The 19,684-nt window shown below is 34.7% G+C and overlaps 1 protein-coding gene across 38 annotated transcripts in view; it reads right to left on the reverse strand.

Annotated features, from left to right (window-relative positions):
• The window catches only part of MGAT4C (MGAT4 family member C), a 325,269-nt gene that overhangs the window by 58,791 nt on the left and 246,794 nt on the right, over positions 1-19,684 (reverse strand). For 8 of the 38 annotated variants that reach the window (XM_072923171.1, XM_072923166.1, XM_072923162.1 and 5 more), the window contains one exon: positions 2,462-2,501. The exons of the other annotated variants lie outside the window; for them this stretch is intronic. The gene's annotated coding sequence lies outside the window, so the exon portion shown is untranslated. The remainder of the gene's footprint in view (positions 1-2,461; positions 2,502-19,684) is intronic. 38 annotated transcript variants of the gene reach the window in all.

Below are 19,684 nucleotides of genomic sequence, written 5' to 3' on the forward strand. Positions count from 1 at the left end.
TGGCTTCAGGTTAGTGAAATAAAAGGATTTTCTGGAAAGTCTGTAGGTAGAAATTTTGATTATGAAAAAATGTCTTGTTTCAAAACAGTTGATTTTTGGTTTGAATGGTAACCATCTCCAATTTAAGACAAAATTTATATAGATATTTGAGACCACTTAGAAAAATATTATTGCATCATTGCTTGCATTCATTAAATTTATTGCAAATTTTTTATAAAAACTACTAAAATCAAGTCCTGCTTAATTCTAAAACACTGAACTTTATTATTTTTATTCAAATCCTGGCTATCTTAATCATTCCTAAAAAACCTCAGCCAGACAAACTTGCTAAAATTAATCAGCAGTTAATAGATTTTATCAAGCTAGGGGTTAAAATTCATTCAAATATTGGGGTTATATGCTTTCATAATAACTTTGTGATCCCAGCCTATGTGTTTCATGTTCCCAGCAGTCTTCAGGTGTCAGCCTCTTTTCACTATTCCAGTAAAAGTGGAACTCCAGTATAGGAAAAGCAGTGTACTTTTAGATGTTATCTGACCATATAAAGGAAAGATAATTTTTATTCCACTTAAAATTGAATGTAAAATTAACTGTCTCATGGTAGATCATTTCCTGTGGCAGCCAGGTTTCCAATTACAAATATAGATAGTTGTCATAAATATAACTTATGTCTCATCTAACAGAAAGACAAAGATGGCTAATCATAGGCAAAAATTATATTTGCAGGGCTAAAATATTTATTATAGTATTGATCAAACTTCATCATAACTTGAAGTCTTTCTGGTGTAAAAAAAAATGTACCAGGTTTAGCTCCTAGTCCACTTGCTTAAATTAAGTGCAGGAAAATGACCTTAGGGAGGACTTGGGCTTCCTAGAATGCAGAGGGATCTCTCTGGGGCTGTAAAGATGATATTGAAAATTTTTCATGACATGTCAGTTCTAGTTGTTTCTGGAACAAATGCCAGAGGTGAAGAAAGGCAAGGCCTCAGTAGCCCTTCAGCTGTTATAAATTAGAAACCATCTCAGCACCAGATCAAGCTGAAGAGTTGGAAAAGTCAGAAAAGTTGAAAGTTGTCTTTACTGCTATCTCTGACTTTGTACTCATTTGAGTAGCACCAAGAAACACTTTAGCACCGAGCAAAAGCTGGGGCATGTCTTCAGAGATTACTTAATATTTTTATTAATTAATAAGCTAAATGCATTTCTATCCTGGCCATAGCACTTTAATCATTAATGCTGTGAAGTACCAACCTTTACTGTGAGTGTTAAACTGCAGTCTAATTGTTTGGTGTTTTCTGATCCCAGAGAATGGATAAAAATTGTAAGATTTTGCTATGTGTCCTATGCAGCTTCTACATGAAAGTAATAAAATTCTAGTCCACAATAATTATATATCATATGATATTATTAAAATAAGATTTGTGTTATGGTGCACCATGTAATCCCTTTGCCCACTAAAAAATTCTGCTCAGCATTTCATGTACAATAATAAAACGTCCCATAGCTGTCTGCTATAGTTTCCAAAGTCCTTTAGGAATAATGTCAGAGGGCATTACCATTTGATTGATGTTGTGAGAAAAACATTGCTCCTTTTTGACAGCGTTTAATGATTCAGGTCTCTAGTCTGTGCCACACTCAGTAGCTTTATCAAGTACACAAAACCTTGCTTCAAAGAGAGTATAAAAATGTAGGCTTTTTCTTTTGGAAGAAAATATGAATCCTTCTCATGCACTTATTTTTCATACCTGCACAAGTCTATATTAAAACAAAATAAACCAACAATAATCAATTCAAAACTACTTTGTTTATTTGTACTCATAAATGTTCTATAATAAAAACAAGCAAATAGTGCACTCAGGGGCATATGAAGGAATCACAAAAAAGAAAAAGAATTCTCTTCAAATCTTTTATGAATTAATTTTTCCTGAGGCTCTACAGCTGAACAAATAGAGCTATAATATTAACAGTATATGCCATTATTATTATGACTGGAGAGTTATCGAGGTATTTCTTATAATTAGAAAATCATCAATGCTTAATTGCAAAATCAGATATTTCTTTCTCTCTTAAATAGTAAAACATAAACAACTTGCTTTCTAAAAAATATTATTTCATAATTGAAATTACTGCCTTTTGGTTTCTTACATTTTGCAGAATTAGCTAGCTTCAAATAATTCTGAGGCAGGTTTTTCTGAAAGACTAAAGAACTATGTTTTTGTATGCAAATGGTATTAAAGCAGTTAAGTGAAAGACAATTCAAATTTTTTTTCTTTGGGGTTCTAAGTATAATTGATTCTGCCATATGACAGATTACATTTTTTACTGTCACAGAATACAGACCTCAGACAACACTGAGTGCTTTTGTCATAGCTCAATCCGCTCCCATATGATCTAAATCAGTATCAAAAACACTGAAGCTACATATATTTACATCTGCTAAAGATCAGATCTTTTTACTCACCAGGATGTCTGTCCCATTTTCTAAGCGCAGCTGCCTTCACCTCAGGTAAAGGAATTCAATACAAATTCACATGTGAAAAAAAAAACAAAAAAAACAACTGTACTCCAAAAAGCTCATGACACTGAGATTGTTCTTACAGATGAAGATATCTGTAAGGATATATTCACATGTGAATGAGAGATCAGCGTCTTTGCACATTAATTAATTACTGCCAACTGATATTCACTCAAGAATCTTTCCACCTGCCATTCTATTGGGGTTTTGCTCTTCTATAGGTTCTGCACTGTGTTTGCATCCAGAGAGACATTGCAGATAACTTTGAGCACCAAAATGACACAAGGTGCCTTCTTGAAGGGAAATTGTCTGCATGATATTCAACATAATCAGCGATGGCTAAGGAGCAGTTCAGCCAGTAACAGTTCAGCAGTTCAGTAAAAAACAATTTAAGATGAGAGTTCAGAGTATTACAATTTGGTGCCATCTTTGACCCTTTGACACATGAATCATGCTTATGTGGTTAAAAGATACAATGTTAAACCTACAGATTCTCATCTTTTTGAAAGGAAGAGTTAATTGAAGTCCAAGAGCGTGTCTCGCAGTGCTTGCAATGACAACAGATGCCTCTGGGAAATTCAGTCCTGTGTTTGGGTGGCTGATCAGCTAAACAGCTTTTGAGATTCTGTTTATAACATTGACAATATTGACTGGATAACTAGATACCTATTTGTGTCCTAATCTGTGTGCTAAATCCTACCCTGAGTGATGATAGTAATTTAGCCATCATTTTTCCCAGCACTGTTGACTGCTTTAAAATATTTTTATTCTGGATAATAGGCAGACTCCATAGCCTTTCACAGTTCTCTGATTATTGCACTTTTTTTAATGATGTACATGATCACTAAACATGTATGGGACCTCATCTAATTTTCACTGGCTGTTCTTGCTTAGTCTCAGCCTCAGGTTTTAATTCTAAACTGAAGGCCAGGGATACCTAAGTAGGCAGTTCATTGTATCTTTTTCATGTGACAATAACAAAATATTTTGAATACCCAGAAAATCAGATATTTCCATGGCTCAAAACAGAAACATCTGTGCAAAAAGGGATGTGTGACCTAAAGATCTCTTAGAGATTTTTTTAGAAAGTGTACCATTGAGGTGTGGCAAGCTACCATCCCTCTGTACTGCAGAATCACTGCATTCAGTGTTTCTCCTAAAGAGGTCATATTCATGTTTCTGTAGCTGAGCTATGGCTTGGTAGCTGCGAATAACTAGCAAACACAAAGTCAAAAATTCTTGTTAACATGTTTCATTTAAGTAAGTAGTCTGTGGTTTGGTCATGTGGAAGACCAAGACAAAGCTGTATTCAGAATAACTCATCTGTTTGCAAATGTAGGTAATCCATTTATTGGCTGTCAAAAAGCATGAGTGTGGGGAATCACAGGGTAATCTTCCATCTTCATAGTTATGATCTTTACAACTATTGAAGAAATATTACAAGAGGCAACTCAAACGTCATATAACATAAAATGAAAATTTTTCTCACAGGAATTTTTCTGACAAAGCCAAGTTTCACTAAAAAATAGTGTTTCATTAAGCTCCAGAACACTTTGTCTAAATCTTCTGCTGAATTTAAGGCAGTATTTTGAGATTTTCTGTAGGCTATGTACAGAAATGTCTCAGAGTAGGGGATACTGGAGGATGTCTGTTGATAGCACAGGGGGTTTTGTATCCAGCACAGAAGTGAGCACTTTCAACACACCACAGCTGGTTTATGGAAATAATATTCTTACAGTCAATTGGCTAAGAGCAGCTAGCCAGTTTCTGGGGTGAAATGGAATTAGTTAAAATGGTCAAAGAAAATTCCAACTTTGGAAATCTGGAAGAAAAAAAATTGTAAGTAGCTTTAACACACTTTGGACCCTCTGCATCCTCAAATATTTCTTATATATCAAACCCCATGTTTTTCAGCTTACCTAAATGCAATAAAGAATAATTTGAAATTTTACCAGAAATGCATATTTGTCTTTAAAAAAAATGAAGAAAATACCAAATCTCCTTTTATATCATTACAAGTATCCCCCTTTCTTTCAACCAACAACACACCTGAAGACAGCACAGTGCATAGATATTAAGGTCCAGTTGGCAAAAGCAAAATAAATTTTATATTTGCAATCTTGTATACATTAACAATTGTTGACACAAATTACAGCCTTTAAATGTTTAACTGGATGACTGAACCTGAAAATTAACTATCTCAACAGTTGCAACAAATACAATCATCTTCTTTGCAATTATGTGACCATCCTGTTGATTCTGCAAATGCCTGCAGGTGCAAAATCGAAGCCTGGGTTATGTTTCCTTTTAAAGCATGGTTTTTAATGTGATTTGCCTTTCAATATGCATTTGCTGCATGTATTGTAATTGTTTCTCTAGAGCTCATATCTATGATTTGAATATATAATATCCATAGTACGAATTGTGTATTACAGCTCCAGAATATCAATTGTAGCTTAAATTGCCTATTGATTGGAAAGCAGTAATTTGAATGTGACATGGAGAAGCTACTGAAGTGTTTCAGCATTACTTTTGCATTATAAAATTTAGTCATTTGTATTGTACATCATGCTTACTGAAGTTCAATGAATATCACATTCTTAAAATTCTTTTGCAGATATGGCATTTATTTTAAAAATAGTTTCCCTTCTTCCTTAGTATTTTCAACTTTCTGTCCATAATCTATAACATTTTTATAAACTACATCTTTACCAAGCTGCATTTAATCCATGTGATGTTACAGTACCGTAAATTTCTTACCAGTTTCCTGACTACCAGAGCCTAAGTTTTTTGCTAATAAACAGAGACAATACCTGACAGTACAACTGTTAATAGGACAGGTAAAAATGAACCAGTTCCAGTGGAAAGAATATGTGTCTATTTGGGGAAAGTGTGCTGCAAGTATAGTGACTGAGGTTTTGTTGCAGATTAATAAAGGGAGCAGAGTATTTCTCAGGTTTGCGCTGAAGAGTGGCTTTTTATTTGTAAGAAACAGTTGCTTTTGACATCTGTAATGTGCCTTTTTGAGAGATATCATGCCACTATCAGGTCTACTTACAATTTAACTATCAAGGAATTAATTTCTTAGACATAAAGTTTAGTTCTAGTGGGTAAATATTAGAGTCTGATTAAAAAATCAAACTGCAGTTGCAATGAAGAAAAAAAAAAAAAAATCAATGAAGAATATTATGTGGAAAAAACCCAAACATGATGATAAACCAAATGGGTACACACTTCTTTAATGAACAGCAAATTAAACTTTTCATTTTAGTTTCCCAGCTGTATTGATGGATAAGTCTTAATCAAATATAAAACAGTGTGGATTAGGTATGCAAATGTGCATTTCCATTACACTTATGGTCATGTTTGCTACACCACTGTGGGGCAAAAAACGCTTTATAATCTATTAGTATAAAAGACTTTTAAAAAATACTGTTACTGAGTGTCTTTGGCTACTTAATAATGTAAGAACCTTAAGGTTAACTTTTAAAAAACACTTTTGTAGATTTAAATTAATTTAAATTTTTAAATTACCACCTTGTATAATTTCTGGGGTATCTGTTTATGCCATTATTGTCAAAATAATTTGAAAATAGGTATGCTTCTTCAGCAATCTAAAGGATGTAGAAGTTAAAGTACTGTTTGCTAAATACAACCAAAATTTAACTGAAACCGATAATTGCTTATTTGGATAAATATCAGTGAAGAGTACAGAAGGTAAACTCAGTATATAAATTGTGAATAACCAGTAGAAAAGTTGAAAAAATATCAAGGGAGAGAAGCTGTTTAAGATAAAATGGAAAAATGGTGATTTTTCAAATACTTTTAATAATTATCAGCACATGCACATTATAAGTAGATGTACCATGTGAAAAAGGGGAGCACTTCAATATGAGACGTCACAGCATGAATTCTGGGTGTTTGGTCATTGAATTCTGATAGTATTTTCATTCAAATGTCTCTGAGGTTGATTTTACCCTTTTCTGCCAACATTACATGCAGCTATAACAAGTGAAGATAGGTGAACATCCTGAGAGACACCAAGCACCCTGCAGAAAAAGTAAGGACTGAGTTTTCTTAAAGTTTGGTTCACTTTTTATCACTCTCTGTTGCTGTCAGGGATCATTGAGACCACAAATACCAGACAAACAAAGAAATCTATTTCTTGCACAGCCTCCAGGATGTGGTTGAAGTTCAGTACAGCACTGGTCACCAAGGTCCAGCCTGTGTCTTTCAAATGTACATCCAGTGCCCTGTGTTTCACAGCTGAGAGTAGGAACAGGCTGGAGTCAAAGCTCAACTCTGTGTTGCATTTCTCTCGGAAGACAGGCTCACAAGGGAATTCAGAAAGGGAAAATACCATTATAAAATGTCTTGTGTGTTTTCTTTTTTTAATTTTCAGTTGAAAATTTCTCCTAGTTGCCCAGAAATACATTTTCAATTGATGTGTTAGACTCCAGTTCTTTTTCCACTGCTGCACATTTTAACATATAGTGACATAGTTACAATGTATTTATAGCTGCCTGTTTAATCATTACTTTCTGGGGTTTTCAGTACTGATAAAGCTATATATGATTATATAAAGCATGTACGATAATTACTTAAGCAAAAGCAAAAAAAAAAATTAAGTCATTGATATTCTTCTATTCTATCCAATCCTTCTTCAAAACAAATCCTTGTTCCAGGCAGCATCCAAATCTTATTCCTTCCCATAATAAAGTGGTAGCTGAAGAGATGACAAGGATGTAGGCATTATATTTTTATATATACATACAAACACAAAACTTGCTCCTGAAAAAATATGAAAATAAAATAGGTTTTACCCATCTCTCCCTGACCCCATGCACCTTTGCATTCAGTGACTCCTTTTAGGAATCAAATTTCAGTTAGGTCTCAGTAATGATTATATTTTTTTCTTGCTTAGTTTTGAAAATCAAAAATCAGATAAAAATGGACAGAATATTTTAAAGCAGGTCATCAAGTGTGTTGCTATGGGAAACTGAAATGCAAAATTAAAAAAAATCTCTATTTTTACTGCTTGAGAAAAATATAAGTTGGTTTTTTGTGTGCCTCCCATGAGGCTTCTCCTGAAGTGACATACCTTAAATTACATTTTATTTTTCAAGACAAGATGCCTGACAGGAGATATAAATATATATCATTTATTACTACAGAAAGAAGTATTTATAAAATGAGGGACTGCTGTTTGAAAAGTAATAATTTTAAAACCCAGTTCAGTTACTACTAGCTATAAATGAAAAGTATACTGTATATTTGGCTCCTCTATTAAAAATATTTATCTGTCTTTTACATAATGTCTTCTAGAAAATTGGGTTTACAAGGTGAATTGCCTTAAATGAGGACAACCATCTTTATTGTCAGTGGAAGTCCAATAAAAAAGCCCTTCTTATTTACTTCCTTTTTCTTTCCACACATCCTGCCCTGAGCATGGTAGAGAAAGGGAGATTTCTCCACCATTGCAAAAGTAATGATATAAATAAGCTTGATAGTTTATAACACTATTGGTAAAGAACTGGTTTTTAGAGCTTATACCACACATGTCAACACTTTACAAAAGTGAAGGTGTCAGTTTTTGATATTGATCTATTTTGCCATTTTTCCAATTTTTTGAGGCTTAAAAGGAATTTAAATTTAGTTTTAAATTACTAACAATTTTATGGATTGATGTCCTCATATACATTATAAATGACAGTAGAAAGCTGTCTATTGATCTATTAAGCCTCAGAGAAGTTATATGCTTATAAATTTACTTTAGATATATTCTCTGTCTTGATGCATTCTGAAGTAGTTTCCTGCTACTATGCTACTATGTAGCATATGTAGTAGCTACTTGCTACTATGAACACTTTGAGTTTAGACTTTTATAGACTAAACTTAATGTCTGTCTGCATTGACCTGCCTTCAGGCGTGTTAGTACAATCCTTTGCCTGGAAGCAGTTATATTGACTACTGCTGCTGGGAACAGCAAAGTATGAACTTTCATATCGTTCATGGACAAGCTGTTCTGGTCATGTGCCTGAAGGCTTAAGCTGTCTGCAAAGTACCTCTGTATTAACTTCTCTGGGAAGCTTTTTCAGAGTCAAATTACATTTCCTTGTATGTAGCTTCAGAGTTCTTCCCAACAGGTCTGAATTGATGCTTCGTGGTAGGAAGTTTGACTGACTGCCTCCCAAGAATAGTAAAAACTTAAGATTCCTTTAACATTTAATGAGAAAACACTAAATACAAGTTTTCAGGGAATTAATCAGAGTGCAGTCAATGAGTACATGTGGTACATAAAATGTAAAAAGGTTTTTGTTAATACATTCGGGTCACTGTCTTTTCTTCATGCTTGTGCTATGTGTCCTTAGAGAAAATTCAGCAAGTCACTTTGGGAGACTACATTTGCATTTTGAATGATCTGTTAGATTGCAATGAAACACTACCTTTGCTACCTTGCTTTCCTCCTCCCCTCCTTTGCTGCCTCCGACCATGAATTTTAGCATTTATGGATCATGCTTTTCAGCCATGACCCCAGAGGGTTACAGCCTTATGAAGAAGAACTAGGGTCATAACTCTTTTTTCTTCTTTTTTTTTTTTTTTTAAATAATTTTACTTTTTGTTATTATTGGAAAAAAAATTCTGAAGATATTTCCCATGAAGAAGGAAATTATTTGATCTATATGCAGTCTTGCTGGTTTTTTAGGCCCACAGATCAGGAAAAAATGATGTGACCCTTCATGCTAGACTTTTGCTTTAATTAGGGTTTATGAACTCAATGAAAGCAGATAAGAGGTGTTGAAAACCTAGAAATTTCCTGTCAGAACAGAAGAACTGTATTATTCTGCTTCTTTGCATTTCAGCTGTATTAATGAAAGCAGTAATAGTTGCCGACCCCATGCCATTTAGCCATGTAGTCATGATTCATCCTTTCACAAAAGAAAATCAGAAAACTGCTGAGTATTAGAAATAATAATGGTTGTTAGAAAAGTGTAATAAAGGTCTCTTCTTCTAAAGCATTGCCAGGCTTTTATGTCATTATTCATGAGTGGCTAACACTTTCAGAGGAGAATAGCTCTGATATCCAAGGAAGCAATGATGAGCAGCAGGGAAAAAAGGGTGCAAGGAAAGGAATTTTTCATAAGACTCAAATAGCAGGGCTGCAATGTATAAGTTGTACAATAGTGAAAATTAATTGTTTTTCATGTATATTAGGAGTAGTACATCATTTGGAAAGAGAGACAGGTCAGTACAGAAGTTGAAACATCTGAGGGTGAGGGATTGGAACAGGAAATAAAAGTAGAAATAGACCAGAAAATAATAGACCAGACTTGCATTTGGTATCAAGCAAAGTAATATAATGGAATTCTTATATTTTGAGCTATCTTGATGGTACTTACTATTTAAGCTCTCAATAATATCACATTATTTCACACCATATTTAATAGTGTTTTAGAAGGATATTACAACAGAAGACATGAGCATCAATAATTCAAGCATAAGAAAAGCAGTTAAAAAGGGGTGCTTCATGATTTATTAGCAAGACAATTGTTGAACTGTGTTTGTTTAATTACTTCATAAATCACCAAATATGTTCCAAAAATCACAGTCCCCATTAAATACTGTGAAATAGCTGGGAAATTATGTTGACATGAGCACCTAATTGTGTGCCAGTGATTCTTCCTTCTTGTGTTATCAGATGAGATGAGACATAGTTTCTACTATAAATAATTTTAGGTTAAAAAGTAAAAAACAAAATCAATCAAACAAGCCCTGAAAATTAAATAGAAGAAAAAAAAAAAACAAACACATTTACTTTCAACCTTCATTTCCTAAAAATATATAGGATTAAAAACCACACTTAGTTACATGAAATAACCATTCTTGCATTTTTTCATGTAGTTCTTAATCTAAACTAATTTAAAGTAATCTGTGTATTTAGGTATTTGGAATCTATTTATTTTTATCATTATGGTCATTATCAGGTCAAGCTTATAATATAAAGAATATGTAAATACCATAATTTAGAGTGAACTTCTTTTTCTGATTAATAAGAATTATCATTGCTACATGTTATTAAAAACATTAAAATACATATATTACCTTATATATATTGTCCTCTGAAAGGACAAGAAAGGCTATTTATTACAAATATACATAATGCTAAATTTTTCACATTTTGTCAAATTCATATTTATACAAGGAAGAAATGTTCTTGCATGTCTTTCAAAATGACACTTTCCAGCTAGATAATACTGAGGGTAAAAAAAATATATGAAAGACACAAGAATATTTTAATGAACATTATGCAAAACCATCTAATGTTATCAAATAACATTAATGTTATTTGTGAGAACTTTTAGATATATTTTCATCTTTCATTCTTTTTTAAGCCTGTTTTCCCCACCACATTTAGCTGATAATTTATCAGAAAGTAAAGTTAAAATGTGGAGGCACAAATTTGTAAACAAGTAATCTGTAGGTAATCTCTAAGGGTTAAATTAGATATGGAACATTGCTGGCTATCTGAACATTTTACAGTCAGTACAGAGCGCAATATATTCATTATGTAATGTGTGACTTAATGAACTCACCAGTTTGTTAGTCAAGGAAGGAATTACAACCCAGGACATTCTGTAATGGGTTCATATATACAACTAAATGGCTCCCTGTCCTGTCTAGTTCAAGAATGCCCAAAATTAAGGAACAAATGTTGAAGCCATCTTCACTAGTAAATATTTTCAATAGGAAGAAAGAAATTTAGTTTCAATGCTGAAAAACCTTGGTTTTAAAAATTTAAGCTCCAATCAAGAAATACAGGGTTTTTAGAGAATGAAACAAATCTACTAAAAGCACTGAAATCTTTCAGGTAAGGCTATTAGAACTGAATTTGACCATCAGATATGGTAGATGATATAACTTAAAATACAGTTATATCCTAAAATACCCTGATAGAAAATACATTTGTTGTTGGGCTTTGTCGCTATTCTTGTTTGGTAGAGATGGTGGAAGTAGGAACAGCATTAAATTGGAAGAGGAAATTGAGGCACAGGACTTAAGATGGAAGGTCTGTTGACTAGATGTTTAGGAGATGTGCTGAACAAGTGTGCTCTTGTTATGCATTTTCTTTACTTGCTATTGGATTCCACCTCAGCCATTACCCATTTAAATGTTGCCTGGTTTTTGTTTCTATAAAGTGTTAATTTCTAAAGTGACAGCTATGAGACCATGTTGTCAATCAAGAGTGAATGTACTGTAAGATAAGAAAAAATATATTGCTTTAAGGAGGAAAATAATGTTAACATAGGAATTATTTTGTGATATATTTGGGGTCAAATAGTCAAAGACTGTTTTCTTTTTTATTGAAAAGCTTTACATTTTCTTTGGACTGATTAAGCTTCTATGTTACCTGTTTACTTAATCTTTCTAGAAAATTTATTTGTAGACAGTCCTGTGAATAAAAGGGACTTGGAATTGATGATCCTTATGGGTCCTGTCCTGCTTGAGTTTTTCTATGATTCTGTAAGCCTGTTGCTATTTTTCAGATGTAAGACTGAGTAGTAAAGATTCTCAGATTCAGTGCTGATTTGACAATATAGTAGTAACATTGAACTGAATACTCAGACCATTTTTAAAGTTTAAATTTCAGTTATAATTGAGGCAAGCAAACATAAGTTTTCATGGTTAAAGGAAAAAAAAAATCCGTTTTAATTGATATCATGAAATATATGTAAGTTTAAGGAACAAAAATTACATCCTGATATATTCACCTTTCCTTTTGTTGAGGAATACATCTGGTGCAAGCAGCTCTATTTTCAAGCTGCAGATTAACATGCAGGTTGAGCTCTGGGAGGAAGCCTGAGACAAGAGGCCATGAAGTGCCAGTGCTTTGGCACAAAGAAGGTAGTGCCAGTCAGGTGAATGGACCCTGGGAGACACAGCAGGAGCCAAGAACTCAGGAAAAAGAGCAAGACTTGTGCCTGGGTAGACTGTGAAGGTATAAGATCCCAGGGTTCCTTTGCTGGGGGTTTCTCCTCAGAGGCACAAGCCTGGGCTGGTTTTGTGTTACTGCACTGTGAATAAATGGTTTTATGGAATGAGACATCTCAGACTTTGCTGTGGGAAACCTGGGGCTAAACTGCTCAGGAAACCTGGTCTGACTGTGAGTGAGGTGTGCAGGGCACCCGTGGGCTCACTGGAGCTGTGGAGGGGTTTCAGCCCCAGCAGTGAAAGTCTCTGATGCTGGGAGTGTGACTGACAGAGAATCTTGTGAATGCTCAGACTGGGAAGTTTCCTTAACACGTTGAGTGTAGGTTGGAATCTCCTATTTTCATGACTTTATGTTTAAATTATGAAAGTGTATCAGCTAAGTTATACATCAATTTCCACAACCATCACGGGTTTTTTGTTTTTTTTATTTCCCAAGGCTCTTCATTTTGCTCTCACTGATCCTTTTTACTCAAAGAATAATTCATAGAGTGTACCACACTGTTTTGATGATGGAATGGTTGACCAGGTCTGTCTGCATTTGCCTTAATTTTATAATATTTTATCTTGTTTGGTTTTGACTTTATTCTTTTTTCTTTTGTTGATGGTGGTTTTTTTACCTATACAGGAGTGGTAATCTCTATATGTAGACTCTAGGCTGAGAATCATTTCTTATCACCAAGGGCACTGCACGGTAGAAGCACCTGAAAGCATTATTTCCTGTTTACAGAAATTTCACTGCTGTTTAGAATCAGAATTATGTCTATTTGCTGTTTGAAACTAAGACCACTGCATTATTAATACCAGTAAATGCCACATATTGATGTCCAAATGGGACTTTTCTGGTTATATATTACATGTCCTCTCAAAGTTGTCACATTGATGATGTACTACATAACACTAATAGCTGCTACTCCAATGATGTATACCAAGTGCCATCACTCCAGCTAAATATTTCATCATAGCAACAGAATTTGTGCTAAAATATTTCAACAGCATGGTTGTAAATACAATATACATGAACAGACCAATCATTCTGAAATGTTCTAGAGAATTATTTATCCTATATATGCAAGAGAGTGTGTGTGCGTAAGCATGCACTACTGTAATCAGATGGTTTTCTGTTTTCAAGATATACACATTGTTCTTATTTATTAAAAGCCTCATGCCACGTTTAATACCTTTAACATAGCCAAAATTTCTAACCATATTTTTTGCTCTGAACTGTATTGATCATATGTCTCTATGACTTTGGAAAACCAGTTTTCCACACCTGGAGTGTCACTCTAATACCACAGGTTATCAAATATCAGTGTTGCACTTAATCAGTTGCTCTTTCTTAATTATTTCACTTATCTTCCCCTTTTTTTCCAATTGCTCTTTTTCTTTAGCTCTTTTCAACCCCACCAACTTTCAAAGTTGTTTCACTATTAAGACCTATCCTTAGTATTTAATGATATTTAATGACCTGCTAAGTAAATAGCGATTTCAGCCCAAAAGAAAATTAGTAAGTGCCAAAAATCATAAAAAACCCACCCCTAAACTAAAACAATGTAAAAAATCCCCCCATAGCTAAACAACCTAAATGAAGAAATGAGCTAAACGCTATCACAATCCACACTTTTGTTTCCCTAGCTCAGGAGTCATGGCCTGACAACAAAAAGTGCAGCAATTAAACTCGAATCACTCCTCCATTGTTGCCCAGTATAAAATGCAAACCTTTGCAAACATTGTTAAATTATACTATAGATGCAAGTCTTTAACTGAAAGCTTTCAGGTGGACAGTATGGCAATATGCAGTGATGCAGTATTTCTAGACTTTTTTAAAGTTAGTTAATTAATATATTTAACAAATGTTGTCCAATTAGAAGAGCAGCTGGTTAAGTAATTTCCCCCCAGGTTCTGCCCGACTGAAGCCCCCTCCCACCCTGATGTTTTAGCCGCACACTTTATTGTGTGTAAGACGTGTGGTGCAAAACAAATTATCCTTGCTAGACTAAAGGCAAGACTAAACAGGATTTATGTAAGTTTGTCAAACTATGGGAGAAGGCAGGAAAAATACTAGAAGTTATAACTATATATCAGCAGTCTGCAAAGTTAAAAACATATGAAAAATGTATAAAAACCAATAAACCAAACACCACTCTCACAATTACGCTAAGTGATTTTTTTTGAAATGCTACTACTTTCTCTCTAGTATTCTTCCTTAAAAATATGGGAAGCAAAACAGAAGCAGAATAAAGTTTATACATAGAGACTATTCCTAGGATAATTCAGGCACAGGGGCCTCACAAAGTCCCTAATCCAATCTATTGCTCAAAGAAGAGTCAGCTCTGAGGTCAGACGAGGCTGCTTAAGGCTGTATCCAGCTGAGGTTGACTGCTCACCTCTCTGTGGAATCTGTTTCATCGTTTGACAGGAAGAGTTTCTCTTCACATCCAGTAAGAGCATCCCTTGATGTTTTTATACCTATTGTCTCTTGTTCTCCCACCATGCACTGTGGAAGCTCTGTTTCCTCATCCACCCTCATGGCGAATCACGATTAAATCCTTTCAAAACCCTTTGTTCTCCAGAAAAAAACAGCCTCAGTCCCTCAGCTTATCCTCTCAGGTCAGGAACCCAGATTGCTTGATAGTTTTGGTGGCTTCACTGAACTTACTCAGTCTGTCAATATCTTTCCTGTAATGAGGAGGCCTGAAATCTGGACATTATTATTATATCAAATAATACCTATTAAAAGAGGATAATTAAGGCAGTCTAGGATGCCATTGGTATTTTCTGCTATCAGGACATAAATCTGGCTCATATTAGGCTTTCTATCTTCCACAAGTCCCAGGGACTTTTCAGCAGAGTTTCTCCCCAGCCAGTCCTTTTGTTTGCCACTGGAAGCTGGTATTCCTTCCCAGCGGAGGATTTGCCATTTTTCTCTTCTCTTACTCTACCACACAAGCTCTCAAACAGTTTGTCATCTGTTCTACAAAAGTGCTCCAGGCATCCAACCTGCTCCTTCTTTCTGAAAACTTCTTTATATTAGATAGTACCAAGCTCTGGAGGATCTCAGCTTCTACCACAACTGTGCACTCCCTTCTGCTAATTCACAATGAGAGTTTTCTACTCCTGTTGAATGTTCTGGCCTCCCTTTCCCTGAGGGAGAAAACTGGATGAATGCTCTTCGATTAAATAATTAGCTAGTCTAGCTTTTGTCATTCTTAACTACATGCCCTATCAAATAATATTGTAGGCATTTCATTGTTTTGCACTATTTATTTTTTCACAGAGCTCTGAAGTCTTTCTTAGGCCTTTTTCATTTATCATTTTTCTCTGTTTCAAAAAAACTTGCCTCAATATTCTTAATATTTTTAAATATAATTGTCTGTTTATTAAGTGATGAGTTCTCGTTTCTAATAGCTAATGACATCATAGCATTTAGAGTGTCAGTAGTGTTATAGTGTATAGTCTTTTTTAACCTAAAAATTGTCTGCAGGATAATAAAGTAAATTTCCACTACAATAATGATTTATTATTAGATTGTTAGTAATAAATAGTACTCAAAGATATTCAAATTTTCCAAATTTTTGCCATGTACTGTAGATAATTACTGTAGACAGAATAGAACAGATTACTGAGAGTTGCAAATCATATTCTGTCTTATAATAATTTATTATGATATATATATATATATAAATATAATTCTATTGATTGCACTGAGGTAAGATGCTTTGCAGTGGTTTTACATAATCTTTCTTTAACGTCAAGTTTTTTATGTTTTCTTTCAGTATTTCAAAATATTAAACTAAAATTCAAAGCATTTTTTAGTTTATCCTTTCTTGTCTTGAATAATTTATCAAGAATGCTGTAAAATATTAAGCTTTTTGTTCTCATTACTTTTAAAATTCTTCAACTTTTTACTCCTGCTCACAAATCAGATGAGCATCTGAAAGCATTATTTCAAAGTTTATATTTATTATATTTGTATAATTCTTGTTCTTGGAATTGCAGTTTCTGTGACTTAAAGACTTGTAATTTTTTTCTTTGGGAAATTCATTCATATTTGGTAGTCACTCTATACTGAGACTCCTACAGATCCCTCCCAAATAATTAGTATTTGATTCTGTCTTCTTTTTCCTCATCAAACCATAAAGTATTTCCTTTTGAGATATCTTACTATTCTCTCATTTTTGGTCTCTTTTTTATTTTCACATTCCTCAAGACATGATTGATTCTGTAAACCTGTAGCTTCCAATTCATTTTACAGACAGGAAGCTGTAGAATTGCATCCTCAAATAATACTACTCTTCATTTTCATGGTCTCTGGTGTCTCTTTTCAGTATACGCCTGAACATGTCACATAAGATATCAGCAACATCTGAAATCTCCACTCTAGTCTTCTAAATCCTTACTTTCAGCTTAATATTCCTTTCTGTATTTTAGCTTTCACAAAGGTTCTGAGTTTTATCTGTAGCTCATCTGTTTCCCTGACTTCTCTGTCACAGAGAGTTTTTTCCTAAGTCACTGGTCTGAGCATAAACTTCCTTTGAGGTTCATCTTGTTCCTGATATTACTCTAATGTCAGAAACCAGTAAATGCATGATTAAACTGCTTGATAGCAACAAATATCTTACCTCATTTAGAATTGCTGATAAGCTCAATTTTATGAAACACATTTCTCTTTACAGTCATAACTTTGTATATGCTTAAATATTCTCCTTATTCTTCCTTTCATTATATTATAACAATACTCATGACTTATAATGGGCTTTATATGGAGGCACTTTTAATGTTTCCGCCTTTCAGTCACCAGCAGTCATTTGAATGTTTCAGAGAGGCATATTACCTCACTGAATTTGTTGAGTTACTTGCTAATGTTCTTCATAAATTACTTAGTATTTCCACTTTTTTTTTTTTCACAAAATATCCTATGTTTCATTTTGTGTTCTTCCAGAAGAAGCATTTAAGATCACTATGTAACCACTTTTTTCTTCTCCTGCAATAAAGAATTTCTTCACTGATATTGTCAAAACCAATAACTGCTGGAAATAGGGTATCATTTATCATGAAGTTTAGTCCTATTTCATGCCTGAAAGTCCCTTCTCTCCTATAAAACAAAGTCCATTCACTAACTCAAAATATTCACATCCCAGGTATCTTGTGAAGGTGTGATGTATATGCAATGCTTCAAAAGCAAATGACAGTTCTGATTATGCTCTAAATATTCCATGGTCCGGCTTCCTGTCCTTTTTCTATGTCTTCTAATCTGACCCACCAGTTTACTTTTGAGTTCAAAGTTGAGTTTTTTATAGGGCTTGCAGGACTTGGGATATTTAAGGAAACTTCTTGCTCTGAAGTGATTGTGATTCACACCAGAACAGATGCTTGGTATCTGACCATTGTTCTGCCAGAAATATTTGGCTTTCCACATGGGAATGATTATTTCTGGATGCAAGGAACTTATATCTCCTGAAATTATGTTTAAGAAAATTCTAAGCACAGAGAGTTAATTCATAGCCACAGGCCACAAGATGGGCTATTGATGCAGGCTGGCAAACACATGAAATATTACCAACAGTAAGCTGCATCTCAAGCCACTTGGTCAGTGCAGAACCACAGCCACTTTAGGCTGAGTGTGCAGGTTTCTTGAAGACTATAAACTGTAAGATTTCCATCAGATGTCAGTCAGAGTCCTGACTGAAATATCAGGAAAAAATAAGTTTTAGTAATGGTACTGAATTATCTGAAAATTATAAAGGAGGCAATCTTTGATGGTAATTCCTAATTTTTAAGGCAAAACATCTCTAGGCTGAATATATATTTGCCTCAAAAAGTTAGAATATTACCTTTAAATGATAGGTGAATTTATTAGTGATAATAAGGAAATCATAAACTCAAAAATATGCATAATTTAGTTTAGCAGGGAAAAAATATCTGAATGCATAACCAGAGTAATAGGATAAAAATAAGTATACTGAGTATACTAAAAAATCCAAACCAAATAAAAAAACAAACACAGGCTTTTTTTTGTTGTCTATGAAATAATATTTTGACAAAATATGTAACAGCTGGATCCCTACAAATTTATGGGGTTTGCTGGATTCATCCAAGAATCCTCAAAAATCTAGATGTCATCACAATGCCTCTCTCAATCATTTTTGAGTGGTGATGGGAACCTGAAGAGGTCCCAGCTAACTGTAAGCTGGTGAACACTGTCTTAATTTTAAAAAAGGGCAAGAAGGAGGACCTCAGAAACTACAGGCTTATAAGTCTCACTTCAGTGCCCAGTAAAGTTATGCTTAAGATTATTCTGGGAACTATTATAAAACACTTGGAGGACAATGCAGTTGTTGGTCACAGCAAGCATGGCTTCATGAGGGGGAAGTCCAGCGTGTCAAACCTCGTTTCCTCCTGTGACAGGCATCCCACCTAGCTGGTCAAGGAAAGTCAATAGATATAACACTTTTGGACTTCAGCAAAGATCTTGATAGTGCCTCTGACAGTATCTTTCTAGATAAACTGCCCAACACATAGCTGAATAACCAGGTTACATGATGGATGAGCAACTGATTCACAGGTCAGGCATAAGGAGTTACTGTGTATGGGATGGCACCAGGCCATCCAGGCTACTCATCACTTGTGGGGTTCCAGAGGTGTCCATCCTCAGCTCTGTGCACTTCAACATCTTCATTAACAGCCTGAATGTGTGACTCAAAGGAATATGAACTAAGTTTGCTAACAACACTGAACTGGGAGGAGCTGTCAACTCCCTCAAGGGCAGAGAGTCCCTGCAGAGAGACTTCACTGAATTAGAGAAGTGGGCAGTCACCCACCATATGTAGTTTAATGAAAGCAAGTGCCAGATACCGCACATGGAATGGGGCAATTCTGGTTGTATGCATAAACTGGGCAATGAGAGGCTGAAGAGCAGCACTGTTGAAAGATACTTGGGGTATATGGCAAGTTGAACACAAGCCAGCAGTGCCCTGGCAGCCAGGAGGGCCAACCCTGTCCTGGAGTGCATCAGGCACAGCATCACCAGCTGGGCAAGGGAGGGGATTGTTCCACTCTTCTCTGCACTGGGGCGGCCTCACCTCAAGTGCTGTGTGCAGTTTTGGGGACCACAATATAACCAAGACTATTAGAGAGTGTCTATGTGGTTGGTGAAGGGTCTGGAGGGGAAGCCACATGAGG

This window comes from Taeniopygia guttata, chromosome 1A, assembly GCF_048771995.1.
Source record: "Taeniopygia guttata chromosome 1A, bTaeGut7.mat, whole genome shotgun sequence".
In the NCBI taxonomy this organism is placed as follows: domain Eukaryota; kingdom Metazoa; phylum Chordata; class Aves; order Passeriformes; family Estrildidae; genus Taeniopygia; species Taeniopygia guttata.